We start from the raw sequence: 15,731 nt of genomic DNA, 5'->3' as shown, positions 1-15,731 counted from the left end.
CGTCTTGCCTTGATCTCTCCTTCGTAAAACCGCATCCCAATCCTTGTGGAGTTTTCTTAAACGCACGTTTAGTGGAGAGCGAAGTTTCATCTCCACAAACTCCGGGGTTTTACCAGTTTTAGATGATGAAAAACTGCGAAGGAGGAGACTTGGAGCTGCAGGCTGAAACTTGTCTTCGAAAGAAGAACGCAACAGCCGCACGAGAACTTTATAGTCTGATATTGAAGGAGCCGCAGAAGGTTCCTCTTCAACCGAGTCAGCCGAACTACTCAGCTCTCCTTCTTCTCTACATGGAAGCGGAGACCGCCTGTCTGGAGAGGGCGTACTAATGTCGGGTCTTGACTTAATCAAAGGACCCCTATCCTTACTAGATGAAGCCTTATTTTCGGCTGTCTTCCTTTATGACCGCTTACCACTTGAAGCAGGTAGAGCGTCCTGACGAGGACGAGCGTCCTTAGCGGCCACCCGAGGCAGCCTCATTTGCCAGAGGGAAGGCGTCCGTTACGTTTGCTTTAAAAACGAAAGGGAAGAACAGTTTAGCTGGAATACGTGCCTTAAGTGCGCGCAAACTAGCGTCTTGGGGTACGACTTCTTAGTCGGAGTCCCCCAACAGCGTCTTGAAAAGAGCCCTGAACGTCCTGGAGAGCTTCCTGCCAAGCGTCCTGCCGAGCGTCCTGCCAAGCGTCCTGCCGAGCGTCCTGGCGAGCGTCCTGGCGAGCGTCCTGACGAACGTCCTGCCTAGCGTCCTGCCGAGCGTCCTGCCGAGCGTCCTGACAAGCGTCCTGTCGAGCGTCCTGCCGAACGTCCTGCCAAGCGTCCTGCCAAGCGTCCTGCCTAGCGTCCTGCCTAGCGTCCTGACGAGCGTTCTGTCGAACGTCGTGCTGAGCGTCCTCCTCAAAAGCGTCTTGACGCAACGTCCTTCTAGAGGACGAACGAGATCGGCGAATCGCCGAAGGAGAAGCGATCGGCGAACGAGATCGGCGAATCGCCGAAGGAGAAGCGATCGGCGAACGAGACGAAGTAGGAGAGGGAGAAGGAGACTGCTTCGTCCTCTTGACGGGCAGTCTAAGGTCCTTCCTCCGCTTAGGCTCGACAGCTGCTGGGGAGTCCTCTGAGCCATAAGCGTCGATAGCTGGTCCTGAAGGACAAAGAATGTTCTTCGTTGGAGAAGAACGAACAGAGGAAGCAGGACTGATCCTGCGTGAGAAAGACGAGGGGCGAGGGGACGCCTCCTTCCTTCTCACAGGTACAGCTACCTGCTTCTCAGTAGACGCGCCTGTGCACACAACCCAACGTCCTCATCGGAGGAGATCTTACCCCTTTTCTGAGGCGGAAAAGCGTCATACGCATCCTCCGACGAAAGCGGCGATACAGGACGTGAAGCGTCCTCAACACGAAACGTCCTTTTCAGAGGACGAGAGTCTCTCCGAGCGCTCCACCCCTTGCGGCGGGGAGGACGCTTCGGAGGACGAAAAAGCACTCTTTCAGGACGCGCGCTCGTGCGCGCTCCTTGGCAGCCTGGGACTTTGCCACAAGGCCTGTCGAAGGGACGCCAGATCGGCGGTGGGGAGCCCCCGTAACCCTCTTGCGGCTTTCGACATACCTACTCCCTGAGTCTTGGGAGTCTGATAGAGGTCTAGGCCTAGAGGCATTATGGGGCCGATCTGACGCCCCCTCCACAACACTAGGGGCACGATCACACACTTGCACCGAGCCAGTTTCCAAGGCTTTCACTTTGGTCTCCAGAGTGCGTAGAGACTCCAAAATAAAATAAGAGAGAGAGCATTAGCTTCTCCCGACACAGAATCAGAGCCCGAAGGCAACACAGGTTTAGGGGTTGCAAACTCTACAGGTGTTAATACAGGAGAGATATTAGCCTTACCTTTGGTAGAACCACTCCTGGAGGAAGACCTCCTGATCCTATCGCGCTCCAATTTAAGGCGATAGGACTCATATACTCTCCAATCATCATCGGTCATCTCTCACATTCATTGCACCGATTATCCACCAAACAATTATGCCCCCTACAACTCATACATACTGTGTGGGGGTCTACCGATGCTTTCGGTAGCCTCACCTTACAATCAGTCCTCACACACACTCTGAAACTCACAGCACTTGATCCAGACATATCGTTTATAGAAAAGCCAATCCAAAATCAAAAAACGGTCCACTATCGCGCATGCCAATTCAACAATCCAATTCAATACCAAAAAACCAATCAGATACTTAAAAGCGAGTCAAATCCAAAAAATCCTGAGCAGAGGTCTGTAAACAGTTGTTTACCGACCGGCGACAGAAAAAATATGAATAGAAAATGGGAATGGTTCCTGATATCCGCCTCCCAGCGGCGGGAATGGGTACTACCACCTGGCCGCCCACTGCATGTGCCGCGAGTTTTGAAATTCTGTCGGACTTCAGAAAATGCAGCTATATATATATCTGTCAGGTAAGTGGCATGAACAAAATGAACAATACTGCACTTGCGATTTTCACTTTCACAGCAATAAATCGTAAGGATTAATTCCCGGGTAAGAGCGGAAATTGATCCAAAATTAAATTTGATGCAATTAATAAATGAAAATGAAAAGAAAACTGCATTGCGAATCCACTTTCATTGCATTCTATTCATACAAAATAAGAGGCTCGTGCCGAGCGCAATCAAGCTCTCGGCAACGAACGCACAGGGCAAAAATATAATGAAAAAGAGTACTTACATCTTTCAATTACACACTTTCGCCCAAAATACATGACTCGGCACGAGTGCGCCCGCCCTCGGCACCGAGACATAATTCAATTCAATTTCATGAAAAGAGCGGAAATCGCCGCCTCTACGGCGATAGCTCCATGTTGATTCATAATTAAGTAATGAAAATGAAAACAGTGTACTTACAGTTTCATTTTCAAGATCAAACAAACCATTAGTAGAAAACACAATATAAACAAAGCATACGACGATGAAGCGGGCAGAGAGCGATGACGAACACGTCCTTCACACCCGCGGCCGAAAGCAAAAGTGATTCTTCACCTCTCGGGCGCGCGGGCGCGCGCACGATCGGACAAGCAGTTAACTACCGTTCTCCCCTTGTTCGAAGCTTACGACCGTCCCAGCTGCCGCTAGTTACCTTCCTATTGTTAAAGGACCGAGGGTTTGTATTACGTATCGGAACAAATCCTGGCGTTGCCAGGTCTAAAACCTATTCCACTGCTCGTTTCTCGAGCATCTGCTCGAGCAGGTCGAAAAGTATCTTCCGTTTTGTTTGAGGATACGATGGGGACAAGTCCCTGGGAGTGGAAGTCAACGGGGGCGGCTTTATGAAAGGGATCTTGTAACCCTTCTCTATGACGTCGAGAGACCAGGTGTCCGCCTCTCTTCTCTCCAGGCTTCTGCAAACAACTGCAGCCTGGCTCCTACCGGTGGCTGAAGGAACGATCTCTCACTTCTTGCCCCTAGACTTGGAAGGGGCTCTACCTCTAGGAAGGCTTCTTCCTCGAGGAGACGATCTAGCGGAAGTCCCTCCACGAAAGGGCTTCTGCTTTCTAAACGGTTGGGCTCCTGAAGACGTTGAAGGGCCAGCCGGACGTCTCGAAGACTGAGCCAACAGGTCTTGCGTGGCTTTCTCTTGAAGACTAACTGCCAGATCCTTCACCATAGCTTGGGGGAAGAGATGACTCGAGAAGGGAGCATACAAAAGTTCTGTCCTCTGTGCGGGAGAGACAGACTTAGCCGCAAAGTTGCAATAAAGCGACCTTTTCTTAAGCACCCCTGCTGAAAAATGAGAGGCTAACTTCCTCTGAGCCATCCCTGACGGCCTTGTCCATGCATGACAATACACTGGACCGCTCCCCAAGCTGATCGAGTCTGGCTTACGAGACTGGTTGTCTAAAGCTCTGAGACACCAGTCTAAGAAGTTGAAGACCTCTAAGGACCTAAACAGTCCCTTCAAAAGATGGTCCAGTTCGGAAGTCGTCCATGACACTTTAGCTGAGGCTAAAAGGACCCTCCTTGAGGCATCAACCACGCTGGCGAAATCACCTTGAGCAGACGTAGGAACCTTTCAATCAATCCCAATCCTCGCCTGTCTCATACCACATCCCTGCCTTACCGCTAAGTCTAGACGGAGGCAGGGCGAAAGTAGTCCTTCCCTTTGCTTTCCTAGACTCCATCCAGGCGTTAACCTTCGGAAAGCTCTTTAGTAGACAAGACGTCTTCATTTTCACGAACCCTGGAGTCTTGCTTGCCTTCGACGACGAAAACTGAGAAGGAGGAGAAGGAGGGGCAGCAGGCTGGAAAGTATCCCCAAACGAATCACGAAGTAGCCGTGCCAAAACTTGGTAATCTGACGAAGCAGACGTAGCAGGTTGTTCTTCGTCAACATCCTCAGAAGAACCGCTAAGTTCTCCTTCTTCCTTACCCGAGTGAAAATCCGAAGGAAGAGGCACAAGTCCTTTCGCTCCAAGTCTCCTATCCAAATGATGACGAGAAGAAGAGGGTAACGGATCCTTAACAGTCACAGGATCAGGAATCACCTTTAGACCGCGAACGGGTGAAGAAGAAGAAGTAAGACGTGAAGCGTCAGCCAAAGCCTCGGGAACAACATCCGAGTGATAGCGAACTTCCACATTCGCGTCCACAGAGCTCTTACTACAACGTCTACGAGCGTCCATCTGAGCGTCCAACCTAGCGTCCTCTCGAGCGTCCAAATCAGCGTCCGACCGAGCGTCCAGCGAAGCGTCCAAAGGAGCGTCCATCGTAGTGACTCTTCTAACGTCCCGCGAAGCGTCCTTACGAACGTCCCGCGAAGAAACTTGATCAGCTACCCGACTAGCGTACCGTTGAGCGTCGACACTCTCATGTCGAAGAGGGGCAGAACGCATAGAAGTCCGTCCGACAGCTACAAACTCGTCGTCAGCAGAAGCGTCGAAGTCGGAACGCCAAGCGTCCTCTCTACGAGAAGAGAGAGGAGCATGAAGAGATCTCTCTCTAACCCCCTGGGGAGCAGAACGAAGTCTAGAGGGCGAAATATCAGGAGACGGGGACGAAAGAGGAGCAGTTGGAGAAGACTGCCTTGTTCTCTTGATCGGAAGTCTATCGTCTTTCCTGCGACGAGGAACCGTCTCCTTCTGCTTCAGTAAAGCGTCCAGTTGCCGTTGCATAGCAATGATGATCTCCGTCTGAGATGTCTCCTTACGCGGAGACGAGCTGCGCTTGTGAGAAGGAGAGGGGCGAGGGGACGCCTTCTTCCTTCTCCCAGGAACAGCCTTGGCTCTAGAGCGACTGGGGCGCTCGCTGGCATCATCATCAGATGACGTCCTAGACTTCTTCTGGGGCGGAAAAGCTACGCTTTCCGGAGAATGCCACTCAGACATAGCATGACGTGAAGCGTCAAGATCTTGAAGAGTCCTCTTCAAAGGTCGCGAATCCGAACGAGATTCCCACCCCTTGCGCGGGGAGGACGCGTCGGAAGACGAGAAACAATCCTTCAGGATACGTGCTCGAGCACGCTCCTTAGCAGCCTGGGAAGCGTCCACAGGAACTGCTGAAGGGACGTCAGATCGGTGGGGGGTCCCCGTAACCCTCCTTCGGCCTTCGACATGCCCTCTCCCTGAGTCCTGGGAGTCCGGCAGAGGTCCCAGCCTAGAGGTGCTATAGGGCCGATCTGACGCCCCCTCCACTTCACTAGGGGCACTATCACTGCACTTATTTTGCCTGTTTTCAAGGGCAAGCACTTTAGATTCAAGCGTCTTCAATGAATCCAGGATAAGCGAAAGGGCATTACCCTCCAGACAACCATTGAGGGCCCGAAGGCAACATTACGGGGTTAGGAGACACAAAATCTAAAGGAGGGTTAGAAGGGGATACATTAAGACCCTGTCTGCTACCCGACTTACTCCTGGAGGAAGACCTCCTGATCCTACACTCACGTTCTAACTTATTTACGTAGATTCATACGTCTTCCATTGTAAATCATCCAAGCTTTCACACTCATTACAGCGCAAATCATATTTACACTCTTGCCCCCTACACCCTTTACACAATGTGTGAGGATCAACCAAGGCTTTTGGTAGCCTAACCTTGCATTCCACTTTCGAACACACCCTGGCGCTAGCCGAACTACATCCAGACATATTTAAGGAAAAAAACTAAGCCAAATTCAAAACAGTCCAAAGTCACGTATGCCAAGCTATCGATCCAAAACCAAAAAACCAAAAAGTCAAGAGGATACTCAAGCAATGAAAAGTTTTCCAAAATCCTGAGGCGGAGGTGTGTAAACAGATGTTTACGACACCGGCGACAGAAGAAATCTGATAGAAAATGGGAATGGTTCTTGATACCCGCCTCCCAGCGGCGGGAATGGGTACTAACCACCCAACTCCCACTACGTGTGTCGTAATTTTTAGAAATTCTGTCGGACTTCAGAGAATACAGCTATATATATATCTGACAGGTAAGTTTCATGAACAAAATTGTAACCCTTCAAATTAGCTAATGCCCTCTAACCTCTAGTATCCTTATCTTATCCTCTGGGTCTTCAGATACAAACAAGATCTCATTACAAAAGAGGTGCAAATAGAATAAATATATTTATTACATGCATGATGCTCTCGTGAAGAGCTGAGCAGGACTATGGCCATCTAATATCATATATCCTCCAGTGATGAGTGGGCAAGAACATTTCCAAGCAACATTTTAGCAACAACATGATTCTGGCTTAGTTGAAGCTTGTCAAATTAGGAATTTCGGGGGTTAGAACAATAGTGTATGAAAATACAGAAAGTCCCCAAGTTGTGACGGAGATCTGTTCCTATGGGTTGTTGTAGGTTGAAATTCGATGTAAGTCGGAACGATAAGTAATCGGCAGTATAATGTCGGGTATTCACTTTTATGTCAAACTACAGTAACATCAGGTTTTTGAGTTATGTCAGAACCGCAGTAATGTTGGGTTTTCCGTGTTATGTCGGGACCTTGTCGTCATGTCAGATTTTCAGTGTTACGTCAGAACCAGATTTTTTTATATTTCTAAAAGGCGTCATAAGATCAGAACGTAGTAGGTCAAGACCTGTAAACTGGGGACTACCTGTACTTGCTTCTAGGTGTCACCAGTAAACCATGCTTTAAATGAAAAATAATAATGGCACTGTGAATCAATCATGCAATTCAAACACCCAAGGGCATTTGAACTTTCCAACAATGGCAGGCTTGGTTTGAGTCTCCCATCAACAAGAAGAAAAATGATATTGTTAAGATACAATAAAGTTTTGTACATACTTACCTGGCAGATATATACTTAGCTATAGACTCGGTCGTCCCGACAGAATTTCAAAACTCGCGGCACACGCGACAGGTAGGTCAGGTGATCCACCATTCCCGCCGCTGGGTGGCGGGGTCTGGAACTATTCCCGTTTTCTAAGCCATAATTTCTCTTCCACCTGTCTCCTGAGGGGAGGCTGGGTGGGCCATTAATCGTATATATCTGCCAGGTAAGTATGTATACAAAACTTTATTGTATCTTAACAATATCATTTTTGTACAAGTAACTTACCCAGCAGATATATACTTAGCTGATTGGCACCCTTGGTGGCGGGCAAGAGACAGCTAAAAACAAATAATACTTAAACTAAATACATTAAAAAACAGGGAAAAACAACCTATGTTCTTGGATAACATAATCCATAGTTCCTACCTTATTGGGCTGAAGACTTCATGACTACTGTCGATGAGTCTGCTTGCCTCAAGAGTTTCAACAAGGAATGAACCTATGGTTGAATAACTCTTTGGATCGTGTCAATGGGGGCTAGCCCGCTTACGCGACAGAGCCTATACTGGATCGTACCAATGGGGGCTGACCCACTTACATGGTAGAGCCTTGACCTTTTGTCATATCAATGGAGACTCGCCCTCTTACATGACAGAGTTAAGGTTATTAAACAAATCACAAAGAGCACTGAAGCAATCCCGATCACCTGACCATGTTAGTATTGTTACAATCTATGAATTGTAAGAGGGTCCCTATTCCCTCTGACAATTAACCAATAAAAACAACCACCAATAAACAGTAAATTAAGCCTTAAACTAAATAGGAAGGATTAGCCTCAGCCCCTTCTCCCAGCACTGAATTCGCCGAAACATACGCTCCCAGAGCAAAGCACTTTTCGTACGAAACTTTAACGTCTCTTAGGTAATTCGAGGCGAACACCGAATTACATCTCCAAAATGTCGACTCTATAAGAGCCTGAAGCGACCATGTTTTGTGAAATGCCATAGACGTAGCTATGGCTCTCACTTCATGAGCTCTCACTCTGAGAACCTTGAGATGCTCTTCTTCGCACTTAAGGTGAGCTTCCCTTATTACATCTTTTATGAAGTATGTAAGGGCGTTCTTAGAAATCGCTCTTTTCGGATCTCTTACAGAGCACCAAAGACTTTCTTCTGTACCTTTCAGCAACTTCTTCTTCTCCAGGTAGAACTTGAGGGCCCTGACCTGGATGGACACAAAGTCCTTTCTAGTTCTCTCCCTGTTAATGAAGATAGTCCTTTTATCTCAAAGCTTCTTGGCCAAGGCTTTGAGGGATTTTCATTTTTCGCTAGAAAAAATGGTTTAAAGGAGCAAATCGCTGAATCCTTCTTAAACCCCACTTTACCTTCCAAAGCTTGCAACTCGCTAATTCTCTTGGCTGTTGCTAACGCAAAAAGGAATAATGACTTTCTCGTTAAGTCTCTAAAAACGAAGCTGCGTGAGACGGTACAAATTTTTCCGACATTAGGAACTTGAGGACCACATCCAAGTTCCAGCTAGGCTTCTTGATTACATGTTCTTTCGTGGTCTCAAAAGACCTTATAAGGTCATGAAGATCTTTATTATTTGTCAGATCTATTCCTCTATGTCGAAAAACTGAGGCCAGCATACTTCTGTAACCCTTCACTGTTGAAACTGCCAGGTTACAGTCTTTTCTCAAATATAGGAGAAAAATCTGCGATTTCAGTTACAGAGGTACTGGAGGAGGATATTTTCTTTCCCTTACACCATCTTCTAAACAACTCCCACTTCGACTGATATACTTTAGTGGAGACTCTTCTGGCTCTTGCAATAGCCTTCGCCACTTCTCGTGAAAGCCCCTTGCTCTGACAAGTCCTTCGACAGTCTGAAGGCGGTCAGACTTAGAGCGGGGAGGTTTTTGTGAAACCTGTCGAAGTGGGGTTGTTTGAGAAGATCGTTCCTTAGTGGAAGCGATTCTGGGAAAATCCCACTAACCACCCAGTCCCAGCACCTCTGTGAACCAATCGAGAGCCGGCCAGAAGGGAGCGATGAGGGTCATTCTTGTTCCTTCCGAGCAAGCGAACTTCCTCAATACTTCTCCTACTATCTTGAAAGGAGGGAAGGCGTATGCGTCCAAGCCCCGTCCAATCTAGCAGAAAGCTGTCTACTGCTACTGCTTGAGGATCCGAGATCGGGGGGGAGCAATAGGTTTCTAATCTGTGATTCTTGTTGGTTCGCGACAGGATCTATATTGGGCCTTCCCCACAGATGCCAAAGTTTGTTGCAAATCTGAGGATTGAGTCTCCATTCCGTGGGTAGGACTTGTTCTTTTCTGCTTAACAGATCTGCCCGGACATTTTTCTCTCCCTGCACACACCTTGTGAGGAGAGAGATCTTCCTTTCTTGCCCAAAATCAGCAGATCCTTTGCTGATTCGTACAGGGAAAGGAATGCGTGCCCCCCTTGTTTCTTTATATAAGCGAGGGCTGTTGTGTGTCCGAGTGAATCTGAATCCCCAGACCTGAGACCTGTTCCTCGAAATGAACCAAAGCTAGATGAATGGCTGTTAGCTCTTTCTTGTTTATGTGCCAGGACACTTGTTCTCCTTCCCAAGTGCCTGACACTTCTTGCGAACCTAGGGTCGCTCCCCACCCTGAATCTGAGGCGTCTGCAAAACAACGCTAGGCGAGGGTTCTGTAAGTGAAGGGAGATTCCCTTGCTTAGTTTCTGTGGATCTAACCACCAACGGATATTCTCCTTGATCCCTTTCGAGATTGGAAATGTATCTCCTAGATTGTTGGACTTCCAATCCCACTTCTCCTTCAGATAAAATTGAAGGGGTCGTAGGTGAAGTCTTCCTAAGGAAACGAACTGTTCCATCGAGGAGAGGGTCCCCAGTAAGCTCATCCATTCCCTCGCGGAACAATGTTCTTTCCTTAAGAAGACTGACACCTTTTTAAGCAGCGTTCTCCTTTCCTTTCCTGCGAAGGATACGCTAGAAAATCCCGAGAATCCATCTGAATCCCCAGATAGACAATACTCTGCTGGGGAGTCAGCATGGATTTCTCGTGATTTACTAAAAGTCCTAAGGACGTTGTCAACTTTAGAGTAACTAATAGGTCCTCCAGACATTTTTTCTCCGATTGGGCTCTTATTAGCCAATCGTCCAGATATAACGAGATCCTGATCCCTTCCAGATGTAGCCAATAAGCTACATTCTTCATGATGTCCGTAAGACTTGAGGGGCAGTCGAAAGTCCGAAGCACATCGCTCGGAACTGGAACACTTTCCCTTGGAACATGAACCTCAGATACTTCCTTGCTGCCGGATGAATTGGCACATGGAAATACGCATCCTGAAGGTCCAGGGACACCATCCAGTCCCCTGGACGAAGAGCAGATAGAACAGAGGAAGACGTCTCCATTGAAAATTTCTTCTTCAATACAAAGAAATTCAGGGCACTGACGTCTAGAACCGGTCTCCATCCCCCCGATGCTTTCGGTACCAGGAATAGCCGATTGTAGAATCCTGGAGACTGGAGATCTTGAACCAGTTCTACCGCTTCCTTGGAAATCATCTGTTCCACTGCTTGCAAACATAGCAAGCTTTCGGACCGGATCCGAGTATCTTGCGGTCAACTCCCTTGGAGTTGTCGTCAAGGGAGGATTTTCCCTGAAGGGGATCAAGTATCCTTTTTTCAGGATAGAGAGGGACCAGGAGTCCGCTCCTTCTGCGCCCAGACTTTGGCAAAGTGGAGTAGCCTGGCGCCTACTTTCGTCTGGAGGACTTCCTGCTCATCTAGACTTCCCGAATGACCTTCTAGATGGTCTACTCCTTCTCTCTGGTCTGCGACCTCTAAGAGGGGCTCTAGAAGAGGAGGCACCTCGAAAGGGCTGAACAAAAGAGGGTCTCTCTTTTTTCTCTATAGGCACTGCCGGCCTAAACTTCTTGGCTGAGTGCGTGAGGAGATCCTGAGTTGCCTTCTCCGTAAGAGATTTAGAAACCTCTCTAACAGTCTCTTGTGGAAAAAGGTGCGGGGATAACGGTGCAAAAAGAAGAGATGTCCACCTTTGCAAAGGTGATACTGCTCTTGCTAAGAAAGAGCTAAAGACAGATCTCTTCTTTAATACTCCCGTTCCAAAAAGAGAGGCAACTTCCACAGAACCGTCCATGACCGCTCTGTCCAGGCAAGCCAGGACGCTCGAAAGTTCCTCCATGGAAACAAAGTCAGTGTCCTGAGCTCTCTTCGCTAACGCTCCCAAAAGCCCAGTCCATAAAGTTGAAGACTTCTAGGGTTTTAATAGCCCTTTAGAAGGTGGTCTAGCTCACACATGCCCCAAGTCGCCTTAGCAGACAGCAACGAATTCCTCCTAGAAGAGTCCACTAAGGAAGCAAAATCCGCATCTGCGAAGAAGGCAGACCTAAACCCATAGGTTCTTTGGTCTCGTACCACCTTCCTGGTTTGCCTGTTAACTTGGAAGGAGGGCAGGAAAAAACTGTCTTGCCCGCTTCCCTTCTGGAAGTCAACCACTCTGAAAAAGTCTTTAATGCCTTTTTCATACAAAGAGCGGGGCGCATCTTGACGAAGGAAGACGACTTGAGAGCTTTAGTGCTGGACATCAACGATCCTGGTGAAGGAGGGTCCGCAGGATGAAGGGAGTCTCCGAACTCCTTTAGCAGCAAAAGAGAAAGTCTCTTGTAGTCAGAAACTGCTACATCTACTGGCTCTTCGTCTTCCGATACCTGGTCCAACTGATCCACAGAAGGAGATAGTTTTGGAGTGATCTGGCTCTTCCCGGGAGAAGAACTCCTTTCCCGAGAAGGGGAGCGCGGAACATTAGCACTTCTATACAAAGAGTGAGGCTCCTGCCTGTCAGAAACACTCTTGTGCCTACTAGACTCTTGTTGTCTAGGTTCGTCAGGTTCGTGGCGCTTGCTAGGCTCCTGGCGTCCTGATTCAGGGCGCTTGAAAAGATCCCCGCGTCCTGATTCCTGACGCTTAACAGGCTCTTGGCGCCCTAACACTTGACGCCTAACGTACTCCTGGCGTCCTGCCTTCTGGCGTCCTAACTCCTGGCGTCCTGACTCCTGGCGCCCTGACTCCTGGCTGACTCCTGCCCTGACTCCTGGCGCCCTGACTCCTGGCGCCCTGACTCCTGGCGCCCTGACTCCTGGCGTCCTGGCTCATAGCGTCCTGATTCCTGCCTTCTAGCAGAATCCTGACGTCCTGAATCCTGTGTTCTAAGAGGCTCTTGACGCCCTTTCTTGCGTCTTGCTGCCTCTTTGCGCCTGTCTGGCTCCTGGTCCTGCAGACCCAAGGGCTCCTGATACCTAAATCGGTTTTCCGGTTCCTTGCACCTAAACCGATCGAGACTTCTGCTCGATTCGCGACGTCTCAGAGGGCGCTTCGGGGAAGACAGCCTATAGGGCGAAAGGGCTCTTCTCTCAGGAGAACAACTCCTATCACACGAGTCTCTCGACGAAGGCGATAAACGCCCTGGAGATCGTGAGGGTTCTCTCCTATACGAAGCTGGGCGCTTAGCGGAACTCTTAACAGGGAGCGAGACATCCTTCCTCCTTGTAGAGTCCTTAGCAAAAGAGCCTACGAGAGAAGCTAACTGCTCTTGCAGATTAACCAAAAACTTCTTCGTAGGATCCTGAAGAGAAGGCTCCTCTTGTCTAGTCTTCTTAGGTCCCGAAGGCCAATCCTCGGGAAAACGCTCTGGGCTGGAGTCAGCCGCGTCTCCTTTAGGCGCCTTCCAGGCTCTCTTCAAAGGGCGCGAAAGAGAGGCCGAACTCCATCCTCGTTTAGGAGAGGAAGAGTCTGAGGCCGAAAAACACTCCTTTAGGACGCCTTTTCTGCGGCAATCCGAGGCAGCCTGGGACTTAACAACAGGATCTGCCGAAGGGACGCCTGACCGTTGGGGATGTTCTGCATCCTCCCTGCGGCTTTCGATTCCTCCTCCCCTGGTCCTGGGAGTTTGGAAGCGGTCTAGGCCTAGGAGCAATGAGGAACCGGTCAGACGCCCCCTCCACTGCACTGGGGACACTGCACAAGTCACTATCACACTCTTACCTTGGTTTAGAGCTCGGTAGCTGAGCTTGAAGTTTTCTTAATTGAAGCTTTTACATTTTCCCTCTCTGACGAAGAATCTTTGGATTCAGAACAGGGAGAAGCAGCTGAGGCTAAGGGAAAATTGTTAGAAGGAGAGTTAATTTCTTGTTCTAAGGAGCAAGATCTACTAGATGACCTAGCTGAAGCCTTTCTCACTCTATCTCTCTCAAGCTTCCTAACATATGATGATAATTCCTTCCATTCAAGCTCCGTAAGGTTCTCGCATTCAACACAGGTGTTAATAAAAGAACATTCATTGTCCCTGCATTTAGCGCAAATACTATGAGGATCTAATGCCGATTTAGGCAGCCTAACCTTACAATCTTCCCTACTGCAAACTCTAAACATAGGTGAAGCCTTAGCGTCAGACATCGTGAAAGAGTAGTCAAAACCAAAGTCGAAAAACAGTCCACAATAAGCGTATGCCAAGCCAGAGAAAAAACAGAATACGTCACCAAAAAACCAATCCAAATTCTCGGCAAACGAGTTGAAATCCAAGATGGAGGAACGAACAATAGGTGTTGTTCGTTCAACCGACAGAGAAATTATGGCTTAGAAAACGGGAATAGTTCCAGACCCCGCCACCCAGCGGCGGGAATGGTGGATCACCTGACCTACCTGTCGCGTGTGCCGCGAGTTTTGAAATTCTGTCGGGACGACCGAGTCTATAGCTAAGTATATATCTGCTGGGTAAGTTACTTGTACAAAACCTACTCTTTTCAGCTTTATACCAAGCAAAGAATGGATATAGTCCTAAGTTTTTAAGGGCAGTGAGCAGTAAAACAGGCAGCCCAACTGAAATTATAAGCTTGGACAAAAATGCAACCCTCACCTTGTATTGGCTTAGTAAGCATGTCAGGGAAAGGACCTACATCTTCGTGTAGAACTTGCAGATTCTACACACTTATGTCAATTTGTCACTTCATGAATACATTTTGAGCTCTACTGCCACTTGTAGGAGGCCTTATAGTTGACCTTTCCCAAGCCCTTGGCTAGGATATAGACAGTGTTTATAGGTTCTATTCCCATAACCCTATACCACAGCAAATATCTGGGTCATCCATTCAAAACTGTAAGGTCCACTTCTTGCGCTCACTGATTTCACTTGTGCAAAACTGTAATGGCACAACAATCACTAGGGTAATTACTATTACAAATTTGAGAAGTTTATCCTTCTTCCCTTGGAATTGAAATTAACTTCAAGTTACATTGCAGGATGGCCTTTTCTAAATAACCTAGATTTCGTGCTTTAATTGGATACACAAGCTTACATGCTTATGATTTGATGCCATTTCTGACTAAAAGAACAGTACAATAAATAATAATAACTGAAGGACTATTACAGAAATTCACTTACACCAGAAATGGACAGCCAAATTAAGATTGGTGTTGCTCAAAATACATGGACTGTTTGACATAGCGAAGATAATGGATGATAATGAATGACTCATAAGTCTGGGGTAATTAACTTTTTCTTATCTATTTTAACCGCACATATGAAACTTTTTTAATTTCATACAATACTTGTATATTTAAATGTTTAATATGTTTATTTCGTTGAAGATCAAGTTAAACATAAACCATCTGCTTAATCAAATTCAGCTCTCAAATTAGTAAGATGCTACTGTACCTTCCTGAGATAAGTTTACAATGGATAAAGAAGAGGAACTTAACATTTTTACGATATATGTACCTAAAACTAAAACACAGATTCAACTGAATAAATATTGAAATCTTTTTATAAATTTTTCAAAGAAAAAATATTTATGTGTACACGTATACGTATAATCCTTCATCTCGGTGGGAATATCAACCTAACCTTACACCTTATCATGGGTATCTAAAAGTCCAAGCATATTACCTAATTTAGTATAAAATTCAAACAGTTGCATGATAAAACTACTACTACACAGGTAAATTAGGATATGTGAAATAATGTTGTCATAACTGGATTGATATGGTTTTGATAAAAATTTGTTTGCCGAAAGCATGGTTTTTTAGCAGCTATGGAATTTTAGTTTAAGATATATCAAGTTAAGTAAAGCAAATGCAGGAGTTTCTATAGACTACAGTGTTGGGTATACCGGTATATTCAGGTCATATAACGTGGTCTGGGGATACAGCCCTGGCTAAATAAATTTTTAAAAATAACATTTATATAATAAAACTAAATTTTAATTATACTTACGCAGTAATTACATAGCTAAGAGTTTCATTCGACCAGTAGTTAAAATTCTGAAATTCACAGGGTCCACTAATTTTTCTATTTTGTTTTGGGTAGGTAACAAAGCCCAGCCCACTTTCTGGGGAAGAGAGGAACAACTCAGCAAAGATATCAGTTTCTTTTATGCCCCTTTA

General features: G+C 47.0%; 1 protein-coding gene across 5 annotated transcripts in view; it reads right to left on the bottom strand.

Annotated features, from left to right (window-relative positions):
• LOC135198040 (actin-binding protein IPP-like) overlaps window positions 1-15,731 on the bottom strand; it is a 184,922-nt gene that overhangs the window by 140,723 nt on the left and 28,468 nt on the right. The window contains exon 1 of one of the 5 annotated variants that reach the window (XM_064225418.1): window positions 15,562-15,578. The exons of the other annotated variants lie outside the window; for them this stretch is intronic. The gene's annotated coding sequence lies outside the window, so the exon portion shown is untranslated. Of the gene's footprint in view, window positions 1-15,561; window positions 15,579-15,731 lie in introns of those variants that run through there. 5 annotated transcript variants of the gene reach the window in all.

Source organism: Macrobrachium nipponense, chromosome 21 (genome assembly GCF_015104395.2).
Source record: "Macrobrachium nipponense isolate FS-2020 chromosome 21, ASM1510439v2, whole genome shotgun sequence".
In the NCBI taxonomy this organism is placed as follows: Eukaryota; Metazoa; Arthropoda; class Malacostraca; order Decapoda; family Palaemonidae; genus Macrobrachium; species Macrobrachium nipponense.
Note: the sequence above shows the minus strand (reverse complement) of the source record. Positions and strands in the feature narration are given on the sequence as shown.